Here is a 21,392-nt window from a genome sequence, read left to right as displayed (position 1 = left end):
TATAAGGTACATTCTGTTTTTCAGATATTTTATAATTGGAAAAAGTATGCGTTTTCTAATCAATGAACGATGGTATTTAAAGACAGCCCTTTTGTTCTCTTCTGAGTCTTATCCCCTATTAACAACCCGTGATGTGGGTTCAAGCCTTTTTACCTTCCCTGCCTTTTTTTCCTAAACAATCTCCCTTTTAATTTTAAAAGCCATATACTGAGGGAAGCGTATTTGGCTCAACAGATAGCACATCCGCCTACCACATGGGACATCCAAGGTTCAAACCCAAGGCCTCCTAACCCATGTGATGAGCTGGCCCACACACAGTGGCCCACACACAGCTGATGGGCACAAGGAGTGCCGTGCCAAGCAGGGATGTCCCCCATGTAGAGGAGCCCCACGCGCAAGGTGTGTGCCCCATAAGGAGAGCCGCCCCGTATGAAAAAAGTGCAGCCTGCACAGGGTGGCACCGCACACATGGAGAACTGATGCAGCAAGATGACGCAACAAAAAGAGACACAGGTTCCTGGTGCTGCTGACAAGAATACAAGTAGACACAGAAGAACACACATCGAATGGACAGAGAAAGCAGACAGTTGGAGAGGGGTGGGGAGGGAGAGAGAAATAAAATAAAAAACAAATTAAAAACAACAACAACAAAAAGCATATACTGAGTGCAGTGCCCAGAGCCATATACCATATTCATAGTATGGTGAGATCACAACAGAAGGTAGCTATCGTCTCCCTAGTTCAGGACATCATATTCTTATTAATGCAGCCCAAGGCTGAATCAGCTTTTCTGGCAGCCACACATCACACCATGGACATTACTGCTGACCAGGTCTGTTTTTTATCATTGCTGTTGCTAAGCTGCTTCTCTCTTAAACTTGTGTGACTGGGCTTTAGCATTTAAATGTGGAGTCTCCTGTTTAGTTCCTGTCTGATTCAGAAACATCATTCCTGTTAAATATCAACTTATTAAATTCAGCCTGACTATTCTATTGAGCCCTTTCAGGATCTTATTTAAGTATGCCTTACATAACATCACCCAAGTTGCTGGCAGCATGCTTATCAGGAGAGAGCCCTGTGGCTCACTGCTAGAGACCTCCCCTTAGGTGACATCAGCTCTTTAATTGGCTTGCTTTGGAAATGGGTGTTCACACTTTCCCATGCCTACATCTCTACCCTTTTGCTTCCCTGATCTATGGCAGAATGCCTTCTTGGATATAGATATGCCACATCTATTGCTGTTCTCCATTTAGTGATCAGATATCTCATCAAAGAAAGAAAGGAACTCATCTTGACATCACTTGTTCTCAGTTCCCAGGGTCTCTAAGATTATTTTCAGGGGTTCCCAGGCTGCCCCACAAAAAGTGCAGCTGGCAGCTCAGTGATCTCATCTGCACATTTTCCCAGTGTTCTGAGAGTAATTTCCTTGAAAGTATTTAAATACCTTTTGTTGTTGTTAAAAACCAGGCTCCTCCCCATCTCAGCTCTCTTTCTCCTCTCAGCCTTAGTTCCTTTCTTGAACAGAGTGGGAGCCGAGGGCCAATTTCCTGTGGCTCCTTCATGCCTCTGGACCTCTTAGCTCAGTACGACACCCCACCCCCACCACCTCCTGCCCTCTGGGTGTATGTGCAGCCTCCACTTCCCATCCGGCCGTCTGGGACTGGCCCTGCATCACTGGGGCAGGATCTGCCTTGGTTCGCACCCTTCTTCCAGTCACGGTTCACGGACTTTGAAGCAACGGACTCTGTCAGAGGGTTCCCTATGCAACCACATGGCTTATCTTCTATGACACTTAGAGAGCAGCTGTGATGGGCCAAGTGCTAGGGGAAGGGCCATATAAACATTACCTCATGTAATTCTTATAACAAGCCTATGAGGTAGAGATTGTTAGTATCCTCATTTGCCCATGAGGAAATTGAGACGCAGAGGGATAATAAACTTGCCCAAGATCTCACAGCCACAGGGGAATTTGAACCTAGACAGCTTGGCTTTGAAGTCCAAGCTCCCAACCATTATGGTGTGCTGCTTGCTTTCTAAAGGCTCCTTTTCCATCCTCCTGTTCCTTCCGCCCCCATGTCCTCCCTCCTTCCGCTCCCCTGGCTCTTCTCCTCATCTTCTCCCCCATCCTCTCCTGCCTTCCTCAGGTTCTCCATCCTCCTTCCCCTCTCCTCTCCTTCTGCCCCCCTATTCCTCTTCCTCCTCCCCTATGCTCCCCATCCTCCCTCCAGCTCTCCTCCTTCCCCTCCTATTGCTTCCACCATCCTCTTTCTGTTCCTTTCTCCCCCATGTCCCCCTGCTCCTCTCTTTCTCCATTCCCCCTCCTTCCCTCTTCCCCCCTCCCACCTGTTCTCCATCCTCCCCTCCATTTCTCCCCCCTCCTCCTGTCCTCTCCCTCTTCCCTCAGGTGCCCCTTCGTCCTCCTCCGTCCTTATCTTTTCTCCCCCTTCCTCCTCCACTGCCAAGTTGGAATTGTGTTTCAGAGAGTCTGAGCATTTGATTGCCTCATCTCATGTCTTAGAGCCTTTCTGTTCTCCCAGACACTTGAAGTCTGTTTACTTAGAGTCTGAGGCACTCATCTCACCCTGCCCAACTTCCCCTTCTAGATCTCTCCCAAATTTCAGAGGAAATGATTGTTCTTTTCCTCCAGGGTTCCTGAGTCCTCCTGGTCACTAACCCATTTCATCATTGTCCTGGAAACTAGGTTAGTCTCAGTACCTATGGATGCTTCCTTTCTTAGTGTTTTAATTTGCTAAAAGTTGCTGGGAGCAATAAACCAGAAGTGCAACAATCCAACCCAGGCAGACCTAATGGTGGTCCAGAAACTTCAGGAATGCAGGTTTGGTCACCCCAGGCAAAGAACCAGGGCCACCTGAAGTGCTTGCTGAGGGCAAAGGGAACATGGAATGGGTAATGGAAGAAGGTAATGATAAATTCGATTCTTCCCTATCGGATCCCCTTATCAGATGACATAAGCTATATTAGTTTCATGTCATAGTATTTAAGGATGTCAAGTTTAAGAGTGTAGATTATTCAAGGACTTGCACCCTATTCTGGAGGGATTTAGTGCATTTCTCATTGTACACAGGACGGTTGGGTATTATTGAGTGAAAAAATATGTCTGTCATAGTTTTTATTTAAAGATTAAGTATGGTTTAAGGTGATGTGTATGGCTGCCAATTGACAAGGGGTGGACTGTGATGGTTAGGCTCATATATCACCTTGGCCAGGTAGTGGTGCCCAGTTGTTTGGTCAAGCAAGCACCAGCCTAATTGTACTGCGAGGACATTTCAGGGATTTAAGTCATCAGTGGCTGATTACATCTACATTCAACTGAGGAGAATGCCTTCAGCCATGAGGCAGTCTCATCTGATCTCCTCTAATCATTGGAAGGCCTTAAAAGGAAGTGATCTCAGCAGTCAGAGAAAGAATTCCCATCTTTACTTCAAACAGACAGCTACATGCTGCGGAACTGCCTGCTGAAGGGAACTCGGTTGTGTGAGACAATTTTATAAACTTATGGACCTTCGCCTGACAGTTCTGCTTCTCTAGAGAACTTTGACTGATACCATCAGTGAGGCCTGTCAGCTCCTCAGGTATGGAGCTTTTAGCTGGTGGGGCTTCCAGCACTGTCAGGTGGTTCTTCTCTCCTCACCCCTTCACCCCCCACCACCTCCCCTCACCCCAGAGCTCATCTGGGATCTGTATTAGCAATGGGACCTATTGATTTCCATGGTGAATTCACCTTCATACTTCAGTTCTCTCTTCACCCATGTGTTCTCCAGAATTTTTCCCTCTTTTTGTTTCATGGGCTTTTCACACAGACATACATCATTTTTTGTTATGAAGAGATACTCTATCTCCCTGCCTCATTCCAAGTCCATTTCCCTAAAATATGGCATAATTATTAACTGAGAAAAGCTGGATGAAGGAAAATGCATATAGTCTGCTACCATTTATGTACAGAAAAGAATATATATTTGCTTGTATATGTATAAAAATTGTCAGGAGCCAAATACGAGCAACTAATAACAGTAGCTACCTATTTCAGAGTGGGGACAACCTGGGCAGGTGGGGTGAGGAGACGGAGGGAGATCCTTTCTGTGTACTTCTGAGCTTTTGGTTTTTGAACCTGGTAAATGTATTACCAATTCAGAATAAAAAATGATAGATTGGGAATCCTGCCTTGGCCACACCTCCTGGCATGGCCCGCCTGGTCCACAGGGACCTCAGCTCCCGGGTGTGACTCAGGCCAGTCACGGCCTACTCACCTTGCAGGGTGGCTCCAACCGGCGGCTCCTCACTGAGAGTCTGGCTCAGGTCCAGCACACTAGGGTCTGCAATAAACAGGGCTTCCGCCTGCTTCCTGACTCATCGCACCAAGGCCTAGACGTCCCTTATGAGTTCACTACCACTTGCTGTCATCTCAGGGTACTTGAAGTTGGTGCTCAGTGTGGTGCTCCTGAGCCCGTAAGTGTCGCTTTTCTGGTGGGAATCACCTAAAACATATACCATGCGCCCCTCCCCCAAAACTTATACCATGTGCCTCGCCCCGGTGAGCTCCAGCATCTGAGGAAATGGAAGACCTGGAAATCTCTGGGTTTGCAGGAGGAAGTATGTACTTTCCTTTTCCAGACCTATGGTTCTTCACAAACTCTCTCTTTTCTAGTCACGCCCTGTCTGCCCAGCACAGTGGAGAGAGATTAGAATGGATCTAACACCTTTTAAACACACAAGCCCGTAACTAGATTTGTAGATAACCAAGGTCAGAGCGGGTCCTGAGGATAAAATTCTGGGCCTTGGGAGAGGCCAGTCCAGGGACCCATAATTGAGGAAGTGACCTGATTGGGAATTGTGACTTGTTTACCTTGGGTAGTTGAGAAACATTTATTAGGCGCCTACTATATACCTAGGCTCTGTGCTATGGAGATGACAAGATGGTTAAGGCGTAGCTTCTCTCCGCAAAGCATTTATAGTATACTTGAGAAAACAAGACTACGTGTGTAAAAAATTACATTAATAGAAGATTTTTTTTTGCTATCAGTTCAACCCAGACGTAGAAGGTAAATCACAAAGTAGTTCATGACTAAATTCTTTATGACAGAGACAGCAGTGGATGGGAGAATGTTTTCAGTGGGCTAGAAAGGACCTGAATGGCTTCCTGGAGGAGGAGGCATTTGAGTAGGAGCTTGAAGGGTAGGTGGAGTGCAGTTGGCTAAGTGGGAGAAAGAAGAGAGCATCTCTAGAGGGCATCAAGGCTGGGGGTGGCAAGTTTAGGGGCATGGTAAAGGGCCCAGTTTGAAGGTGAGCAGAGATGAGGCTGGAAGGGTGGGTTTAGGACAGATGCAAAGGGAATTCAGTGTGAGAGGGAGAAAAGAGGACGGGAGGAAGATTGCGAGAGAGCGTGTATTTGGATGTGTGCAAGGCAGGCATGGGAGGATGAGGGCGGGAGCCTCATAGGGAACTCTTGTAAATCCAAGAGAGGAGGGGCAAGACAGGGTTTGGCCTCCAGACGTTTACATCTAGGCTCCTCCAGCTTTTGCCTGTCCTCCAGAAATGTCCTTGGGAGAAGCAGGGAGGCCAGCAGCATGCTAGCCATTCCCCACCATTGCTCTGCTGTGTCTGCACATGTAGGTATTTATGCGCTCTTACTCTGTGCCAGACACTGTTCTGGGTGCTTGGGTTGCAGCAGGGGAAAGAGAACCCAGAGTAAAATCCTTTGCCACATGGAATTTATATTCTAATAGAGACAATGAACAAGTAATTTAAATGTATGGGAGGCCAGATGATGAGAGCTGGTATGGAGAAAACTGAAGCAGGGAAGGAGGGTGTGCTGGGTGGGGGTGGAGGGGAGAAGTTGGGGCAAGGACTGTCATTTTAAATGGCAGGGTGGTTAGGGAAGGTCTCACTGACTTACCCTGTTTCTGGGACTTGCCAGCCAGCAAGTGAAATGTCTTGGGCCATAGGGAGGGAGGCAAGGCCAGACCCTGCAGGGAAGCTGAGTCCACAGTGGCTCCCCTCTACCCTATCGGGAGCTTCAGTTCCAGTAGCAGGGAGCCTTTCAATGTTGAGCAGAGGAGTGCTGTTATAGGAAGAGCTCCCTAGTGGCCTTGTGGAGGATGAGATGTCGGGGGACTGAGGCTGAGTTCCCAGGAGGAGCTGAGCAGAGTCTAATCTACTAGATTGACTTCCTGCCCAGGTAGAGTGGGGCAAAGATGGGGAGTGAGAGCAGCAAGACCTGGTCAGGATCCATCCGTGGTTGATGCTAGCAGAAGGGGAGTCGTGGTAGAGCCAGAGTTGGGAGAGTTGACAAGCAATGCACTGAGGTTCTAAGAACTGGGGTCTTGGGGGTCGCTTAAATATCACCTCTGTGACTTTTCTTTCATTATTTCAGTACAGCATAGAGTTTAGGAAGTTGGGCTCTGGGTTTAATACTGACTAAGTGGCCTTGGGCAAGTTACTTAACCTCTCTGTGCCTCAGGCTTCTCATCTGTAAAATGGGAATAAAATAGTATCCACATTATTGGCTTGTTCTTGAGAAGAGGAAATGGGTTGCTATATATAGAATACTTAGAACAGTACCTGGCATATAGTAAATGCCCAATAAATATTAGCTTGCTTGACCATCCGTCTCAACATATATGTGCGTATGTAAGTAAAACGAAAGTGTTGCGCTCGTCCTTTCTTGTTGTCCTGAAGCTAAGTCAAATGAAGACAGTCATGATGCTTGTGAGGATGAAATGGGGTAACACATGGATGGATTTAGCTTGGTGGCAAATGCGTACGAGATGAATAGTAGTTAAAAGTACTGTTATTTCCACCGAATATTATCATGAAGAAAATGATTTTCCCGTGAAAATCCTTCATAAGTGTTCATTATTTAAGCCAGGTGCTTCACTTGACACATTATCTCCTTTCCTCTTTGCAAAAACTTTCTGAAATAAGCATTGTTAACCCCTTCCAGATGAGGAAACTGAGAATCCGAGAGGCTAAGACATCCCCAAGGTTGCACAGCCTGTAAGTGGCAGAGCCAGGGTCTGAACTCCCCCCCTCAACGCTCAACTACCTTTTAAAAATAAGAATGTGTGAATGTAGACATTGACATATAGTTCCTTAAATCATCCTCCATTAGTGGTAGGTGCCTCTAAGGAGCCTTGGGGAGTGCAGAGGTGTGGCCTGCTTCTGAGAGAGACCAGAGGCTTGGTAGCAGAGGAGTGGCCTAGGCAGGAGTCAGGAGCTGTCTCTGGGTGGGAGAGGCTGTGAGTGAGTCAGCACCTTCCCTCAGTAGTGCGGCCTGCAGGCCTTATCAGAGCCTTTCAGCCACATACGGGAGCTTGTTTGGACCTGTCTTGTTTGATTCAGCCCAGGAGGCAGCTACCTGTCCTTTCCTGGCCCTGGGAGGAGCAAAGCTGATTGGGTTCAAATCCCAGCTCCACCACTTACCAGCCATGTAATGCCAAGATAGTAGTCAGTTGTTCTGTGCCTCAGTATGCTTGTCTGTGAGCCCACTTCACAGGGTTGTTATAAGAATTAAAGGAGACGAGACATGCAAACACTTAGAACAGTGCCTGGCACATAGCAAGAAATAACTCTCAGAAGGAGTTCTTATTATGCTGCAAAGTCTCCTTGGCCTCTGAGGTCAGTAAAAAAAATGTCGCATCCTTTAAAATCTCCTTTATCACATTTTTTTGTTGTGCAATGTAGATGCGGGTGTAGCGCTCCTCTTCACTTGGCTGGGAGTGCTTAAGACCTGGAAATAGGTAGCAACCAGTGTTTTGTTTTGTTTTAAAATCCCTGGAGACTTGTGCCTGGGATTTTTGGCTTGGACGCTCAGGTTGAACGTCCCCTCAAACCTCCTCGTTATTTCCCCTTTAGCACTCTTTCTGAAGACGCTTGGGAGGAGGCCATGTGAGCAACAGACCTTTATCCAGTTCTGCTTTTGTCTTCCTGCCTCCTCCAGGACCTGTGCCTTCATAACTGAGCTCTTGGTGATGCGTTTGACCTGAGCCAACGATCAGAGTTGCTTCAACAACCTCCACTCCCTTTTTCCCTCTTCTGGGGCCAGGGTTCTGGGCTTCGTGGGGAGCAGAGGGCACTGCAGCTTCAGGCAAGAGGAAGAGTCTGAGCACACCTGTGCCCTGTGGGAACCTGCAGGAGGGGGGGGTGGCGGGAGGAATCGGGGCTTTGCCCAGGAGAGGGGCAGAGGCTTCTGGGTGGAGGAGCACTTCCTCCCTAGGGGACCGACAGGCACATGGTCCTTCCAGCTCACCAGGGACTACCCTCAGGCTCAAGGGCAGACTTTAATCAGACTTCTCCAACTCCAGAGCTGCTCATCCTCGAGCAGAAGAATCTTGGGCTTGTTGAAGGAGTACCTATGGTGTCCCAGCAGGTGTGAGGAATGTAAAGTCCAGTAAGATGGGGTCCCTGCCACAGGAGCTCTTGTCCCTGGGTTTTGCCTGCTTCTCCCTCCTGGAAACCTTTTCGGTGGCTGGGAAGTGATACTTCTTTGCCTGTGGCAGCATTTCAGATTCTTTGCATCCTGTGACTTGGGCTAGAGTTTGGACCTGGCAGGTCAGTGCAGCAGTGCACTGTGCTAGCTGGGAGCTGGCAAAAGACCACATGCTCAGAGTCGGGTTTTGAGTCTGCTGTGGAAAGGAAGGGGTCATTGTGCTTTATATTTGTGCTTTTTTTTTTTTTTTTAAGATTTTTTAATTTTTTATTTATTTCTTTCCCTTTCCCCCGGTTGTCTGCTCTCTCTGTCCATTCGCTGTGTGTTCTTCTGTGACCACTCCTATCCTTATCAGCAGCACCGGGAATATGTGTTTCTTTTTGTTGCGTCATCTTGTTGTGTCAGCTCTCCATGTGCGCGGTGCCATTCCTGGGCAGGTTGCACTTTCTTTCATGCTGGGCAGCTCTCCTTATGGGTTGCACTCCTTGTGCGTGGGGCTTCCTTACGCGGGGGACACCCCTGCGTGGCAGGGCACTCCTTGTGTGCATCAGCACTGCACATGGGCCAGCTCCACACAGGTCAAGGAGGCCCAGGGTTTGAACCACAGACCTCCCATGTGATAGGCGGATGCCCTAACCACTTCTCCTTATTCGTGCTTCTTGATACCTCTACTGATTATTGTGTGATCACAGGAGCAGATGCAGGTGCATCCCTGGGGTGTGGGTGAAAAAATCCCCAGGTAGAATTGTCCCCAGGTAAAGGCTCAGGCTGCCCTCCCCTCTCTAAGGCCAGTCTCCCCTTCTGCCTTCCTCAGGGCTGGCCAGTCTCTGCAGTTCTCTGTCATGCTTGCTCCCAGGTCTTGGCTTTGGTTCTTCCTGTCTGTAGGCTTTCCTTTTTCCTCTTTTGCCTTTCTCCAGTCCTGCTCTCTAAGGCCTAGCTGCGGCCCTGCACATTTCAGAAAGCCTTTCTAAACTCTCTCAGCCTGGACTCTTCTTCTCCATACCCCTCCTAGGTGGAGAGCAGCAGCCCCTGTTTCAGCACCTCCTCATTTCCTGAGGTTTTCCTTCACCATCTCTGCATCTTGAAGGGAAGATGTGTAGTGTGTACTGCACACCCGAAATGCACCAGGCGGGAGAGCAGAGACTAGGACTTCAGAGTTAGCCTGGCCTGGGTTTATGTTCTAGCACTGTTTCTTAGGGCTGTGCAACTTTGGGTAGGTGCTTTAATTTCTCTGAGTCTCAGTTTCCTCATCTGAAATTGAGGATATGGTACCCACTTCCTAGGGAAGTTGTAAGGGTTGGGTGGAATAAACTATGCAAAGCACTTCGCATCCAGTTCCTGGCTCATAGTAAGCGGCTCACATATGGCAGCTCTTAGTATTCTTGGGCATGTATTTTACTTAGTGCTCACCCTAGCTTTTTAAGGCAGACATTATCTTGCAAAGAGAGGAAATGAGCCTCAAAGCCCACGTGACTTACCCAAGGTCTCATGACTTTCAAGCAGTGAGGCTGGACATCGAGCCCAGGTGCTGGCTGGCTTTGAGGTAGTTCTCCGCCTTCCACCACCTCTGCGTCCCAAATCTGGGTCCCAGTTCCCCGTGCCTGGTTGTAGTCTTCATACTCCCAGCCAGGGAACTCAGTCAACGTTATTTGAACCATCTTTCCAGGCTGTTTATGGGGAACCAAGTGGGGAAAGGGTTAGGAAATGGGCATCCTTGAGCATCCCATCCCCTTTCAGATTTCTAGCTGTTCCAATTTGCACAAAGAGCCCTGCCAGCCTACTGTATACCTCTCCAACTCCAGACAGTGCTGGGCCATCTACATCTGCATGGCCAGGGGCACTGAAACCAAATCATGCCGTGAGGGAAACTCAGCCAGTTCTCTTTTATTTTAGATTTTAAACAGCAGAGAATAAAGCTCTACGAATAAAAAGAAAAGTAAGGGAAGTACCTGTGTGGATAATCCTTGCCTGACCCTGGCTGCTGGTAAACAGAGAAGAGCCCTAGCTTGGCAGGCTGTGAAGCAATGGGTGGCAGTGTGGCCTTGGACGGCTCATCAAAATCCCCACACCTGCGGGAACAGCCTGTGCCCTTCCGAGGGCTGCTCTTCTTGACATTATTGTGGTCAGGAAGATTTTCATCTCGTTCGAGATAATGGTTTAATTATCCAGCAAACGTTGGACGCTACTGCTTCCTTCTGTGGCAGAGCTTTATTTTGCACCTGCTGGTGTTGTGTCGGGATCGTCCTTGCTCACTGCTCATGGAGGTTAGGCTTGTGCAGACCTTGGCGTCGGAACCTGCGGAAGAAGGCAGCTGTGTGCGTCCGTTTATGTGTCTGCTCTGTGGCTAATACTGCAGGAGGGCTGGGAGGCCGGGAGGCCTGGAGGCCATCCATGTTTTTATTACCAGGCCAGAGTTGGTTCCTTCCTTCCTTCCTTCCTCCCTCCCTCCTTCCTTCCTTCTTTCTTTCCTTCCTTCCTTCCCTTTCTTTTTTCCTATTTCTCTAAAACTCCTTAAGAACACATCTGAAAATGGAGCTTCTTTTCCCTGAGGAAATTAGGAGAGTGTTATTAGAAGTCCTGGAGCTACAGGCATAGACCATTTTTGGTGGCCTGGGAGGTAGCAAGAAAATGAGACACAATGAAGATAATGTTGTTTGGCACAGTGTTAGGTATTGCAGTCAACCACTGAGTCAGAGTCCCTTGGGATAGGTCACTGAGTGATATTTTTGGGGGAAAATCCCCAAACACAAAATCTAAAACAGGCATGTACCCTGGTTAAATCCTACTGGTAAATGTCATCTTATTAAAACCACTCTGGAACTCTTTGAGATGAAAATGAAAAGAAAAAAAAAAAGGGAGCCCTGTTTTTACGCATGAGGAAACTAAGCCAGAAAAAGAAACTTGCCAGGAATGTGCTCAGGGATCCAAAGATGCTGATTCTCCCACCCGTGCCCTCTGGCGGGCCCTCCTCTCCGAGGGGTCGGGGTGGGGTGGACAGCGCTGAGGACTGAGTCGTAGGTGCCGGCCCAGCTGAACGCTGCCATCGCCCTCTGGGAGCCTGAGCCCAGGTGTCAGTGCAGGAGGCCTGGTTAGAATTCAGGCTGCGTGGAGGAGGCAGCACAGCGGCCCGGCCTTACCAAGTGGAGTAACCACAGCCTAGTGTTGTGACCTTGGTGAGGGAGTTACTGAAACTCTGAGCCTCAGTCCCCAGCTGGAAAATGGATTGGACGATCGTCCAGCTCCCGTGGTTTGGTCGAAGTTTAGATTAGATCACCGGGTGAGAGGATCTGACCAGCTATGCTTAGCACAGTTGTGTGCCCAAACAAGGTTGTTTCTTTTCTTTTTTCTTTCCTTCCCCTGCTCTCCCCTATTTCTTCCTCAAAAAAAAAAAATGTTGTAAGTAGTGTCCTAGTTTCTTCCTGCGCCACTTTGAAGTCAGTGACCATCAGCTCCAGTCTCCTCGTTTCCCTTCTGCCCCTTTCCTAGTGCACATGGCAGAGGGGCCGGCTCTGATGCTGGTTTCTCTGCCAGGGACCCGCAGGACTGCCCTGCTCACGTTTTGGTTTCAGCTTCTTCCTCTACCAGGGAGGGCCTGGGTCCAGGGGCTTGAGGGGCCTCCTCTCACTTAGCTTCGCCGAGGCACCTCGCCGCACGTGTTTGATTTTCCCTGGCCGCCTGGGTTTCACTGAGGGGGCCAGCTGGCTTTTCTTCCTGGGTGGGATTTAGTGATGATGAAGCAGCCATTTGTTGAGGGCCGTTGTTAGTCGGGACTCTTGGTTTCAAACCCAACTTGAACAAGCCTAAGTAAAAATGGATACGTTGGATGGATCTGGGGAAGCTCAAAGAATCAAAGAAGGTGCTGAAGGATCCAGCCCCAGGAAGGGAGTGGGGGGCCTCCAGGGTCCTGGACCAGCCTCCCTGCGCTGTGGGCCATGGCTGCGGGCAGCTCCCGGCTGAGCCCATGCAGCCCTCCAGCCACGCGGCAGACCAGTTCTTCCCTAGGATTTTCAGACTAGAACTTGGTCCCACTGGGAGCATGCACACACCCTTTGTGCCAATGAATGTGCCCAAAGAGGAAAGATACTCTGATGAACCTAGTTTGAGTTCCACGCTCAACTTTTTGATAGGGGAGTGGGAGACAAATGTAGAATCTGTTAACAGGAGAAAGGGAGAAGGATACTAGCAATATTAATCATTGAGAATGGCATTGACTCACCTTTATTGAGTGCTTACCTTGCGCTAGACACAATTCGGAGCTTTCCTGGCACAACTCATTTAATCTTCACAACCCTAAGAGAGCAGATATCATTATTATCCCCATTTTACATACCAGGAAACTGGGGCATGGAGAGGTTAAGCGGTTTGGCCAAGGTCACATAGCTAGTTAGTAGGAGAGCTAGAATTGAACCTGAGCAGAGGGCCCCAGGGACTGTGCTCTAAACCATCCCTCTAATGCAGACACGAAAACTGATGGCAACCCAAGCACTCCCTCTGATCTACACACCGGGCTAAGTCTTTCTCAGCATGAACTCATTTAATCTTCAGAACGGCCCTATGAAATACGAACTCACATTCCCCCCATTTTCAGATAGGAGACTGAGGTTTACAGAGATTATGCAACTTGCCCAGGGCCACCCTGCTATTAAAGGTCAGAGCCAGTAGGAACTGGGTTTGTCCAATTTCAGGACCTGAGTGAAGGGCAGTCCTGGCTCAGCGCCCCATGCCCTTGCCCTCTGTCCTGGGGCTGGCATATGAAGATGTCTGTGTGGTCGTTGTGCCCCAAGGCTGGGTTTGTGCTTCTGAGCTGGTATGGGTGTATCTCACACTAAATCACACCAAATCATTCCTGAAAAGCCTTTAGTGCATCTAAGCTCTGACTGTATTTAATCATTCATTCAGCAAATATTTGTTGAGTGCTAGGCCCTGTTCCAAGGGCTCAGGATGCTCGGCGGAGGTCCCTGCCTCGGTGGAGCTGGGCTTGGAGAGCACCACAGAGGAAGCTTTCTCTGAGTTCCTCTCTCCTGGGACCCTCCAGTCTCTCACATCCCTTGGCATCCACGAAGCCACTAACACACACAGGAAACCTTTCCTTTGCCACCCAAGTCAGGCCACAGGGGACCAAAGACCCTGTGCTTGGGCTAGGCATGACAGCAAAACCGAGAGGAGATATCACTTCATCATTCTGCTTGATAAAAGGGGAACACTGTGTCATTGTGTTGGGGTGAGCATGGGTGTGGCCTCAGGCCCGCTCAGCCGGCATTCCCAAGGCTGCTCCCGTCTGTGGGCAAGGGGCGTGGCTGTGCCATGCCTCAGTTTCTCAGTTTCCTCCTGTGTAAGGTGGTGAGAGTATTACCTGCCTCGCGGGGCTGCTGGGATGATTAGCTAAGTAGTTTGTGTTAAGCACTTGACACATGCCTGGTGCACAAGTCAATCGCTCCCCTCCTTGTAACAACTAACTAGTTTTGTAGATGTCTTCGGAAAGGCAGGGTCCGTGGAAAGGAGAGCTAAAAGGGATCCTTGGGGAGGAAATCACCAATTAGGCCAAGCTCCTCATCTCACAGATGAGGACTCTGAGGCCCCTTGAGGGGAAGGGCGGTGCTGGACCCGGCCTGCCTTTGTGGTCAGCTCCAGGGAGCTCTCAGTGTGCTGGGCTGTTTGTCAGACAGAAGGTTCAGGAGTTGGTGTTTGAGGGGCTGGGTCATCGTGTGCCCAGGCATCTGTGGGAATCCGACTGATGGCCTTTTGGAATGGTCTGGTCACTCCCTCCTCCATCTCACTGTGGAGCCAACCCAAGCTGAACCCCAGAAAGCCCCCATTTCCCTGCTGCTGGTCTCAGTACGATCCCAGGGTGCAGAGGGTCTCCATATCCTGAGACCCAGGGAAAACAAGAGTTTCTCAAAACCTGGGTAGACTGGAATTCTGTGCCAGGATGTCCAGCTCCCCCACCGCTGCACCGGCTGCCTTCCTTAGAGAAGCAGGATAATGGTTTGAGGCCTCCAGCCTCTGACTTCTGCCTTGAGGCAGCAGCGTGGGGCCTCCAGCTCAGGCTGACAGAATGTGGCTGAGGCAGGCCAGCCTGTTTGTCAGCTGGCACCGGCCCGTGGGGCGTGGGCTCCCTAAAGATGATGATGGGGATGATTTCAGCTTCTGCCCAAGTGGCTGCCCTCAGAGCTTGCCAGGCAGCTCCCCATGTGGGCGGGCCCAGCACAGCTGCCCTAGGTGTTGGCATCCAGGATACCTGCTTGGTGCCAAAGACCGTGAGCGCTGGGTCAGCAGGCCTGGGGTTGAATCCCACCCCGCAGTGGGACGTGGGCAAGTGCCGCTGCTCTCCAAGCCTCCATCTCCTCATGTGTGAGGACTCGCTGAGATAAAGAATGTCAAGTCTCTCACCGTGCTGGATCCACAGTCAGCACTCAGTAAACAGGAGGTTCTCTCCCATTAATGCTCTGAAAATTGCTGAGCAGAGATTCCCATCTCCCTGGCATTCTAAACGTGGCTCTTTGTGTACTTGCAACAATAAATATGCCTGTGTGTTTCCGTAGATGAGGGGACCTGCCGCCCTGGTGAGCAAAGTATGTGTTCTTCTGTGGAGTTATGGGGATTGCCTCTTTTACATCTAGTTGTCACATCTGTGTTAGTTTTTGTCCTTGTGATGCTACCTCTTAGAAATTTGGATTTTTAAGAAAATGTGAAAGAGAGTGGTTAGAAATGCTTTGTAACTCTGAGATCCATTTTCCAAACAGGTATAGAGGCATTTTCTGCAAAAGCAGTAGAATATAACTAAATAATTTGTGGTACACTGGAAGCCAAAATGATTTGTCTCGGAAACTTGGCCATGACCACTTTTTAAAAAAAAATTAATTAATTTATTTCTCTCCCCTTTCCCCCTGCCCCAGTTGTCTGTTCTCTGTGTCTATTTGCTGCATCTTCTTTGTCTGCTTCTGTTGTTGTCAGCAGCACGGGAATCTGTGTGTCTTTTTGTTGCGTCATCTTGTTTTGTCAGCTCTCCGTGTGTGCAGCACCATTCCTGGGCAGGCTGCACTTTCTTTCATGCTGGGCGGCTCTCCTTACGGGCGCACTCCTTGCGCGTGGGGCTCCCCTACGCGGGGGACACCTCTGTGTGACATAGCACTCCTTGCGCGCATCAGCACTGTGCATGGGCCAGCTCCATACGGGTCAAGGAGGCCCGGGGTTTGAACTGCGGACCTCCCATGTGGTAGACAGATGCCCTATCCACTGGGCCAAGTCCGCTTCCCATGACCACTTTTATAGTTCCCTAGTTTACTTAGCATTTTCGACCTTTCCCTTTGGAAAATATGACAAATCTCACCTTGGTGACTTGTTAAAAATTTGCTATAACATTTTACACCAATTTGATTTGCTTTCATTATTTCTTAATTGTGGCACTTTCTCTTTTGACTAAAGCAGCTAAAAAAGCATTCTTTTCAAATCCATCTTACTCTCTCAGCAAAGCCCTTGCTTGGAGACCTGATCAGCCCAGACAGTGGCAGATATTAGAGTTTACTTAGCAGTCCCCTGTGCCTTTCTTCATACGCAAAACTTGTTGGCTGTAGAGAGAAGTTATCTGTCGTTTACTCTTACTAGCTAAAGTGTCCCTACTGGGCAAAGTACACAGCACGGGACTTCTTGAAGGGAAAAAGAAGTGAGGCTGAAATGTACGGTGATGTAATTGTCGGCTCTTGTTTTACAGGAATATGGCAGCCCATGCGTGGCTTGTCCTAGAAGGCGGTGACTTCGGCCATCACGAGGCCTGAGAAGCCTGTGAGTAACTCACACTTTTATGCCGTTGAGTAGCTCAGGGGGGGCTGGTTTCAGGCTTAGAAAAGTGTAGGGGTACTCTTTCTTCAAGCCCAAGGGAACGTGGCCCCCTTAGAAGAAACCACCACTGGTGAAAGCGTTGTGCTCCCTCCGCGGCCCTCTGGCTTGGCCTGCGCCCTCCAAGGCAGCACAGCCCTCTCCCGCGCCACGAGAGGAGGGGGCGGGGACGGGCTGAGGCTGAGATTCGTTTGGGGAGGTAGAGAGCCTCCGATCCGCTGGTGGAATCTCTGCCCCCTCTTCCCCGAGCATGGCCAACAGCTCAGCTCAGCCCTCCTGACCCAGGCCCAGGCCTTGCCAGCCCAGATCTGTGCCAAGACAAGTATCCGGCCAGGTGTTTTACTGGATGGGGGACTTGAGAGCATTGCAGACCATCCGTCCAAGCTTTGAACATGAGATTTCAGTGCCCTCATTTGCTTGGGGTCCACCCCGAGGAGAACAAACCTGTTTAAGTCTTTCTGTGGATTTGGTTGGTCATTGGAGGCTTAGGGTCTGGAAGGGTTGGTGTTGGCAAAAACCAATAATGGACTTGGTTTTCCATAGACATCCTCGCGAGCTATCTTATCAGCCTTCCCACTGTTCTCCCCAGCTCTGCTCTCTGCCCGCTCTGCTCTGTCCTCTCCGGTGCTGCCAGAGAGACCTTCCTCAGATATATACCTGACCTATCTGCTGTTTGCATTCAAGGCACCCTCCAATCCCACCTCTGCCTCACTTGCCAGCCTCATTTTTGGCCTCTCTTCTCTGCCTGGCTCCAGCTCCCACAGCTCCTGGAACAAGGCACCAGACCAGAACACACTGTTCCCTCTGAGAAGCCTCCCTCGCTTCCTTAGACAAAGTTGGCGGCCCCTTCTCTGTATCCCATGGTGCTTTGTTCATGCCTCACATCACCATGGGCTGCAGTTAAGGTTTGTTCACTGGTTCTGTCTCACTGGGAGCCTCAGTGCCAAGGAGCTGTCCTCTCACCTTCCTGTCTGAGCCGCAGCCCCCTCCCAGCCAGCACCTGCTGTTTATTGGCTGAAGGAGTCTAACCCTGAGGTTTGTTTGGGGCTTTCTGGTTCACACTCCTGTGTCACATGCAGTGTCTCATGAGAGCCTGGCACCCTGGGAGGGCAGTCGTGTTATCCTCACTTACCTTACAGACGTCGAGACAGGAGTCTGAGCAGTCAGGTGACTGCCCCAGGTTGTAGGCTAATAAGGACCAAGACTCATGTCTTCTGTGTCCCAGTGTAGTTTGGTTTCTGTAATGCCCAACTTTATAATTAGAGGGGACCCAAGAGATTATTGAGCACGAAGCCCTCATTATGAGATAGGGAAATTGGCGCCTGGCCTCAAGATACTTTCTCAGGGTTACATAACTCACTGTGTCAGCGCAGAATTGGAATGCAGGAGGATCCTTGGCTTTCTGCTCCTCCTCCCTCCTCTGCCTTTCTCCTGTGTACAGCAGTTAGAGAACAATTTGGGATGAGAAATCTGCATTCGCAGAAGGGTGAAGAATTTAATAAATAAATAAAACCAGCCCTGAACCCAGGAGCTTCCCCGGGGATGTGTGAGGGGAGAGCAGGAGGGTCCCGTCCAGGGTGGAGCGTGAGTGGAGGTCCTGCCGGAAGGACAGCGGGTGGTGTGACTGGGCACTTGGAGGCTGGCCTGCTGGACACCAAGGACCCATGTGGAGATGAGGTGCTGAAGTTAAGAGGTGTCCATGTTGAGTCCTGAGCAGAAGGAAAGGAGGGTCTGAATGGACCGAGGGGTAAGCTGCTCTGGCAGTCATAACTCTTAGCAACTGGAGAGAGACCCAGGCAAGGAGGTCCTGCTGAACCAGCCTGCAAGAATCCCTCCCCTTTCCTGGAGAAACACAGAGTGCATAGTATGTCCACAGAGCTGGCTGGGCAGGCAACAGTGAATTCCATCATGGTCTGAAATGTGATCAGAGAGGGAAGTGTCTGCATTTCTGACCCATTCCTGCTGTACCCAAATGAATTTTGTTTTGTTTTGTTTCTGATTGGCCACACATCTAGTGGGTCTCTTTCCCCACTTTGAATCTTGAGTTCCTTCTGGGCATTCATTCCCTCAAGGCTTGGCACAGGGCCAGGTGGGTTCTGTACCTCGCAGCAACTCTTTTGATTTCCATTCTGCCCCTTCTTGCAGTTTTTTGGGTACACAGTCTGGAGACCCGAACTGACCACTGGGTCCATGTCCATTGGTAGATTGAAACATACAGTTTGCCCACATTACAGAGAATATGTTGTTTGCCAAATAGGTATCCTGGATTGTTTTCCAAAACATTAGCAGATTATAACTTCTTTGGGTAGGGAAAGTGTGTCATGTTATATCATTATTGTTTATACCTCACATTTACATTGCACTTTACATTTGGCAGAGATCATTTCATATTCATAATAATGCAGGTGGATTTACTTCCATTTTACAGATGAGAAATTTGATTTGATGAGTTCTAAACTGCCCAAAGTAATGTAATTGTTTAAGGGCTGAGCTAAGACTTAGCTCAGACCTCCTGTTTATAAAATTCCCTGATCTCTCTGCGCCACTAAGCTCCAACCATATGTAAATCCCTGGAGTTCCTAGGACATAAGAGGAGCTCAGTCAATATTTGTTGAATGAGTAAACTTTGGCTTTTTTTTCCCTCTACTCTTAACTATAAACGGATCCTCTGGCAGCGAAGGGAACTCTACCCTGTGAAGTATTTGCATTTCTTGCCATGATAAGAAACTGGTGAGTTCTCTTCTCACCCAGCCTCACCTCCAGGAACTGGGTCATGAACACTGAATAATTAATTCCTTAAAGCTTTTACTCAGGCTTCCTCCCCCTGACACTGAGGTGATGCGTCAAACATTGATCTTTGAAAGGTCCCCTAGCAGAGACAGAGTCTGTTGTTTGCTCTCATAAATGTTCAAATTACCCGCTTAATTGCCCATGAATTTTACCCTTGACCTAAACAGATCAGACTTCCCCTCCTACCACTCTTCACCCATCAACCTTCTAGACCCAGGAAGCAGGCCTAGTTGTGGGTTATCTTAGACACTTAGGGTTCTGCAAGGAGAGGGAGGCCTCCTTTTCCTCTGTCACTGACCTCTGAACTTACTATGATTTTGTGACCGAGGGCTGGACAAAGAACAAGGAAACAGTGTTAGCTTGGGAAGGAACACACCACGTGGGAGAGGAAGCTATCACAATACCTGCTGGGCCTGCTCTTTCCTAAGTGACACTTGGATCATGTTTCTTAGCATCTTCAGGGGACCCAGCTGGCCTCATTAGAGTAACCTAATTAGAACCTTATGGTCAACAGAGTGGGGCGGTGGTGGTGTGGAAACGTGGGTTGGACCCAAAAGACCCACGTTATTAGTATGTATGACCTTGGACAAATCACAAAACTTCGCCTGCCTTTGGATTTCTCATCAAGGAAATAAATGAGGTGTGAAGGGTCGGACAACATTTTAAGGGAGCCTCCTAGACGTCTGTGGTTGTCAGTGCTCATTCCATCAGGGAGATTAGCAACCTCTTCCCTTCCAGGCTGCCTGCCCTTCCCTGGCCTCAGCTTGCCTCTGTAAGCACTTTTCTTCTGGCCTTTGTACCTTTGCCACCACTCCTGGCTCCGCCCTGAGATATGCCAGAACACAGATAAGCACTGCCTGCTGCTGCCTCAGTCTCCTGCCAAGCAGCATGGGAGAAACACCTAGCTTTATGGAATTGGGTTGGTCTGGATAGGAGGGTGCAGGATAGCACTGGGGGAAAGGTGGTGAGAAAAATCCTAGAGTGGAAAGAAATCAACCCAGGGGTTAAAGAATATTGGGTACTGTTGAGATGCCCAAGCTCCTGATTCCCCAAGACCTGGACTCTGCTGAGAACAGTAAATATGTTCTCAAGAATATGGCCCCAAGTGTATCCCCTTCTTCTCTAGCCAGGCTTTGTGGTTCGGGGTGACCATCCACTTGGGGCTCTGGAACAATAAAGGTAGTAGCATTGGTTGAAATCTCCTCAGTGCTAAGAAATGTCTCAGACAGTCAACTAATGAAATAAAGGGGAAGGGCTAAGGAAGGTGAGTTTGCATCTAGAATATACAGTCTTAGAGTGTTAAAGCTGGAAAGAACTTGCAGATCATTTAATCCAATTCTCCCAATTTTGGGATAAACTGAGGCCCAGAGACAACGCCTTGACCAAACTGATAAAGCAAGCTGGTGGTAGAATTGAGGTGGGAGCCAGGCCTCCTGACAACCTGTCAAGAGGTTCTTCCCACCCCCCCCCCCACTCCCCAAAAAAAGAGGCTCTTTCCCCAGTGGGTCCAACCACCACACTTTCCTCTTCTCACTTTGACCTTGAGCTTGAGTGTCTGTGGACTTAAGGGCCCCACTCCTTTTACGTCACTGTTTATTGAGGCACAATAAAATGTCTTGGTGCTGCTGAGGCGTCTTCTTGTGTGCAGGCTATTTGACTTGTGTGTAGTGACTTAACACAGTTGAGTCAGTGTTACTCTGCTTTATGATGTGTCTCAGGGTGAATGATTAATTTAAGACAGGAAATAAGGGATATGATGGCCCAGCCTCTGCAGCAGTGCCCCTCGCGGGTCTGTGGTTAAGATAACACTCACATGGGCTTTGTTGCTAAGCAGGCCTTGTTCTGAGATCCTCAGCCCAGGACATGGATTGAGTGCAGCCCATGCTGCCCCTTGGTCTGGAAGAGAGCTCTTGGGGTTAGCGGCTGACAATCCTGTCCCCGCCTTGATGGCGTGTGAACCTGAGTGGCAGCTGTTGGCTTTTTCCCATGGGCTCCACTGGATACTGGGCTATGTGTTTCCTATTGAGGAAAGGGAAGGAAACGTATCCTGTGCCTCAGTCTCCTGCCAAGCAGCATGGGAGAAACGCCTAGCTTTATGGAATTGGTCTGGATAGGAGGGTGCAGGATAGCACTGGGGGAAAGGCGGTGAGAAAATGAGCATGCTTTAGCCTGCTCATTCCTCACAGCAGCCTGTGAGATGTGGCTCTGACTGTTTGTTGCCTTGAAGAGACCATCGAGGCAGAGACAGGTTAAATAACCTGCCCACCTCCCACCAGGCCCAGGGCCTAAGGCAAGCTGCCTGTCTCATGGCCTTGGGAAA

At 49.4% G+C, this 21,392-nt stretch overlaps 1 protein-coding gene across 8 annotated transcripts in view; it reads left to right on the top strand.

Moving 5' to 3' along the window:
- Positions 1 to 21,392, top strand: part of MICAL2 (microtubule associated monooxygenase, calponin and LIM domain containing 2) — a 229,449-nt gene that overhangs the window by 12,622 nt on the left and 195,435 nt on the right. For all 8 annotated transcript variants that reach the window (XM_071218210.1, XM_058305719.2, XM_058305718.2 and 5 more), the window contains exon 2: positions 16,158 to 16,228. The gene's annotated coding sequence lies outside the window, so the exon portion shown is untranslated. The remainder of the gene's footprint in view (positions 1 to 16,157; positions 16,229 to 21,392) is intronic.

This window comes from Dasypus novemcinctus, chromosome 10, assembly GCF_030445035.2.
Source record: "Dasypus novemcinctus isolate mDasNov1 chromosome 10, mDasNov1.1.hap2, whole genome shotgun sequence".
Taxonomy (NCBI): domain Eukaryota; kingdom Metazoa; phylum Chordata; class Mammalia; order Cingulata; family Dasypodidae; genus Dasypus; species Dasypus novemcinctus.
This window is presented reverse-complemented; position numbering and strand designations above follow the sequence as displayed.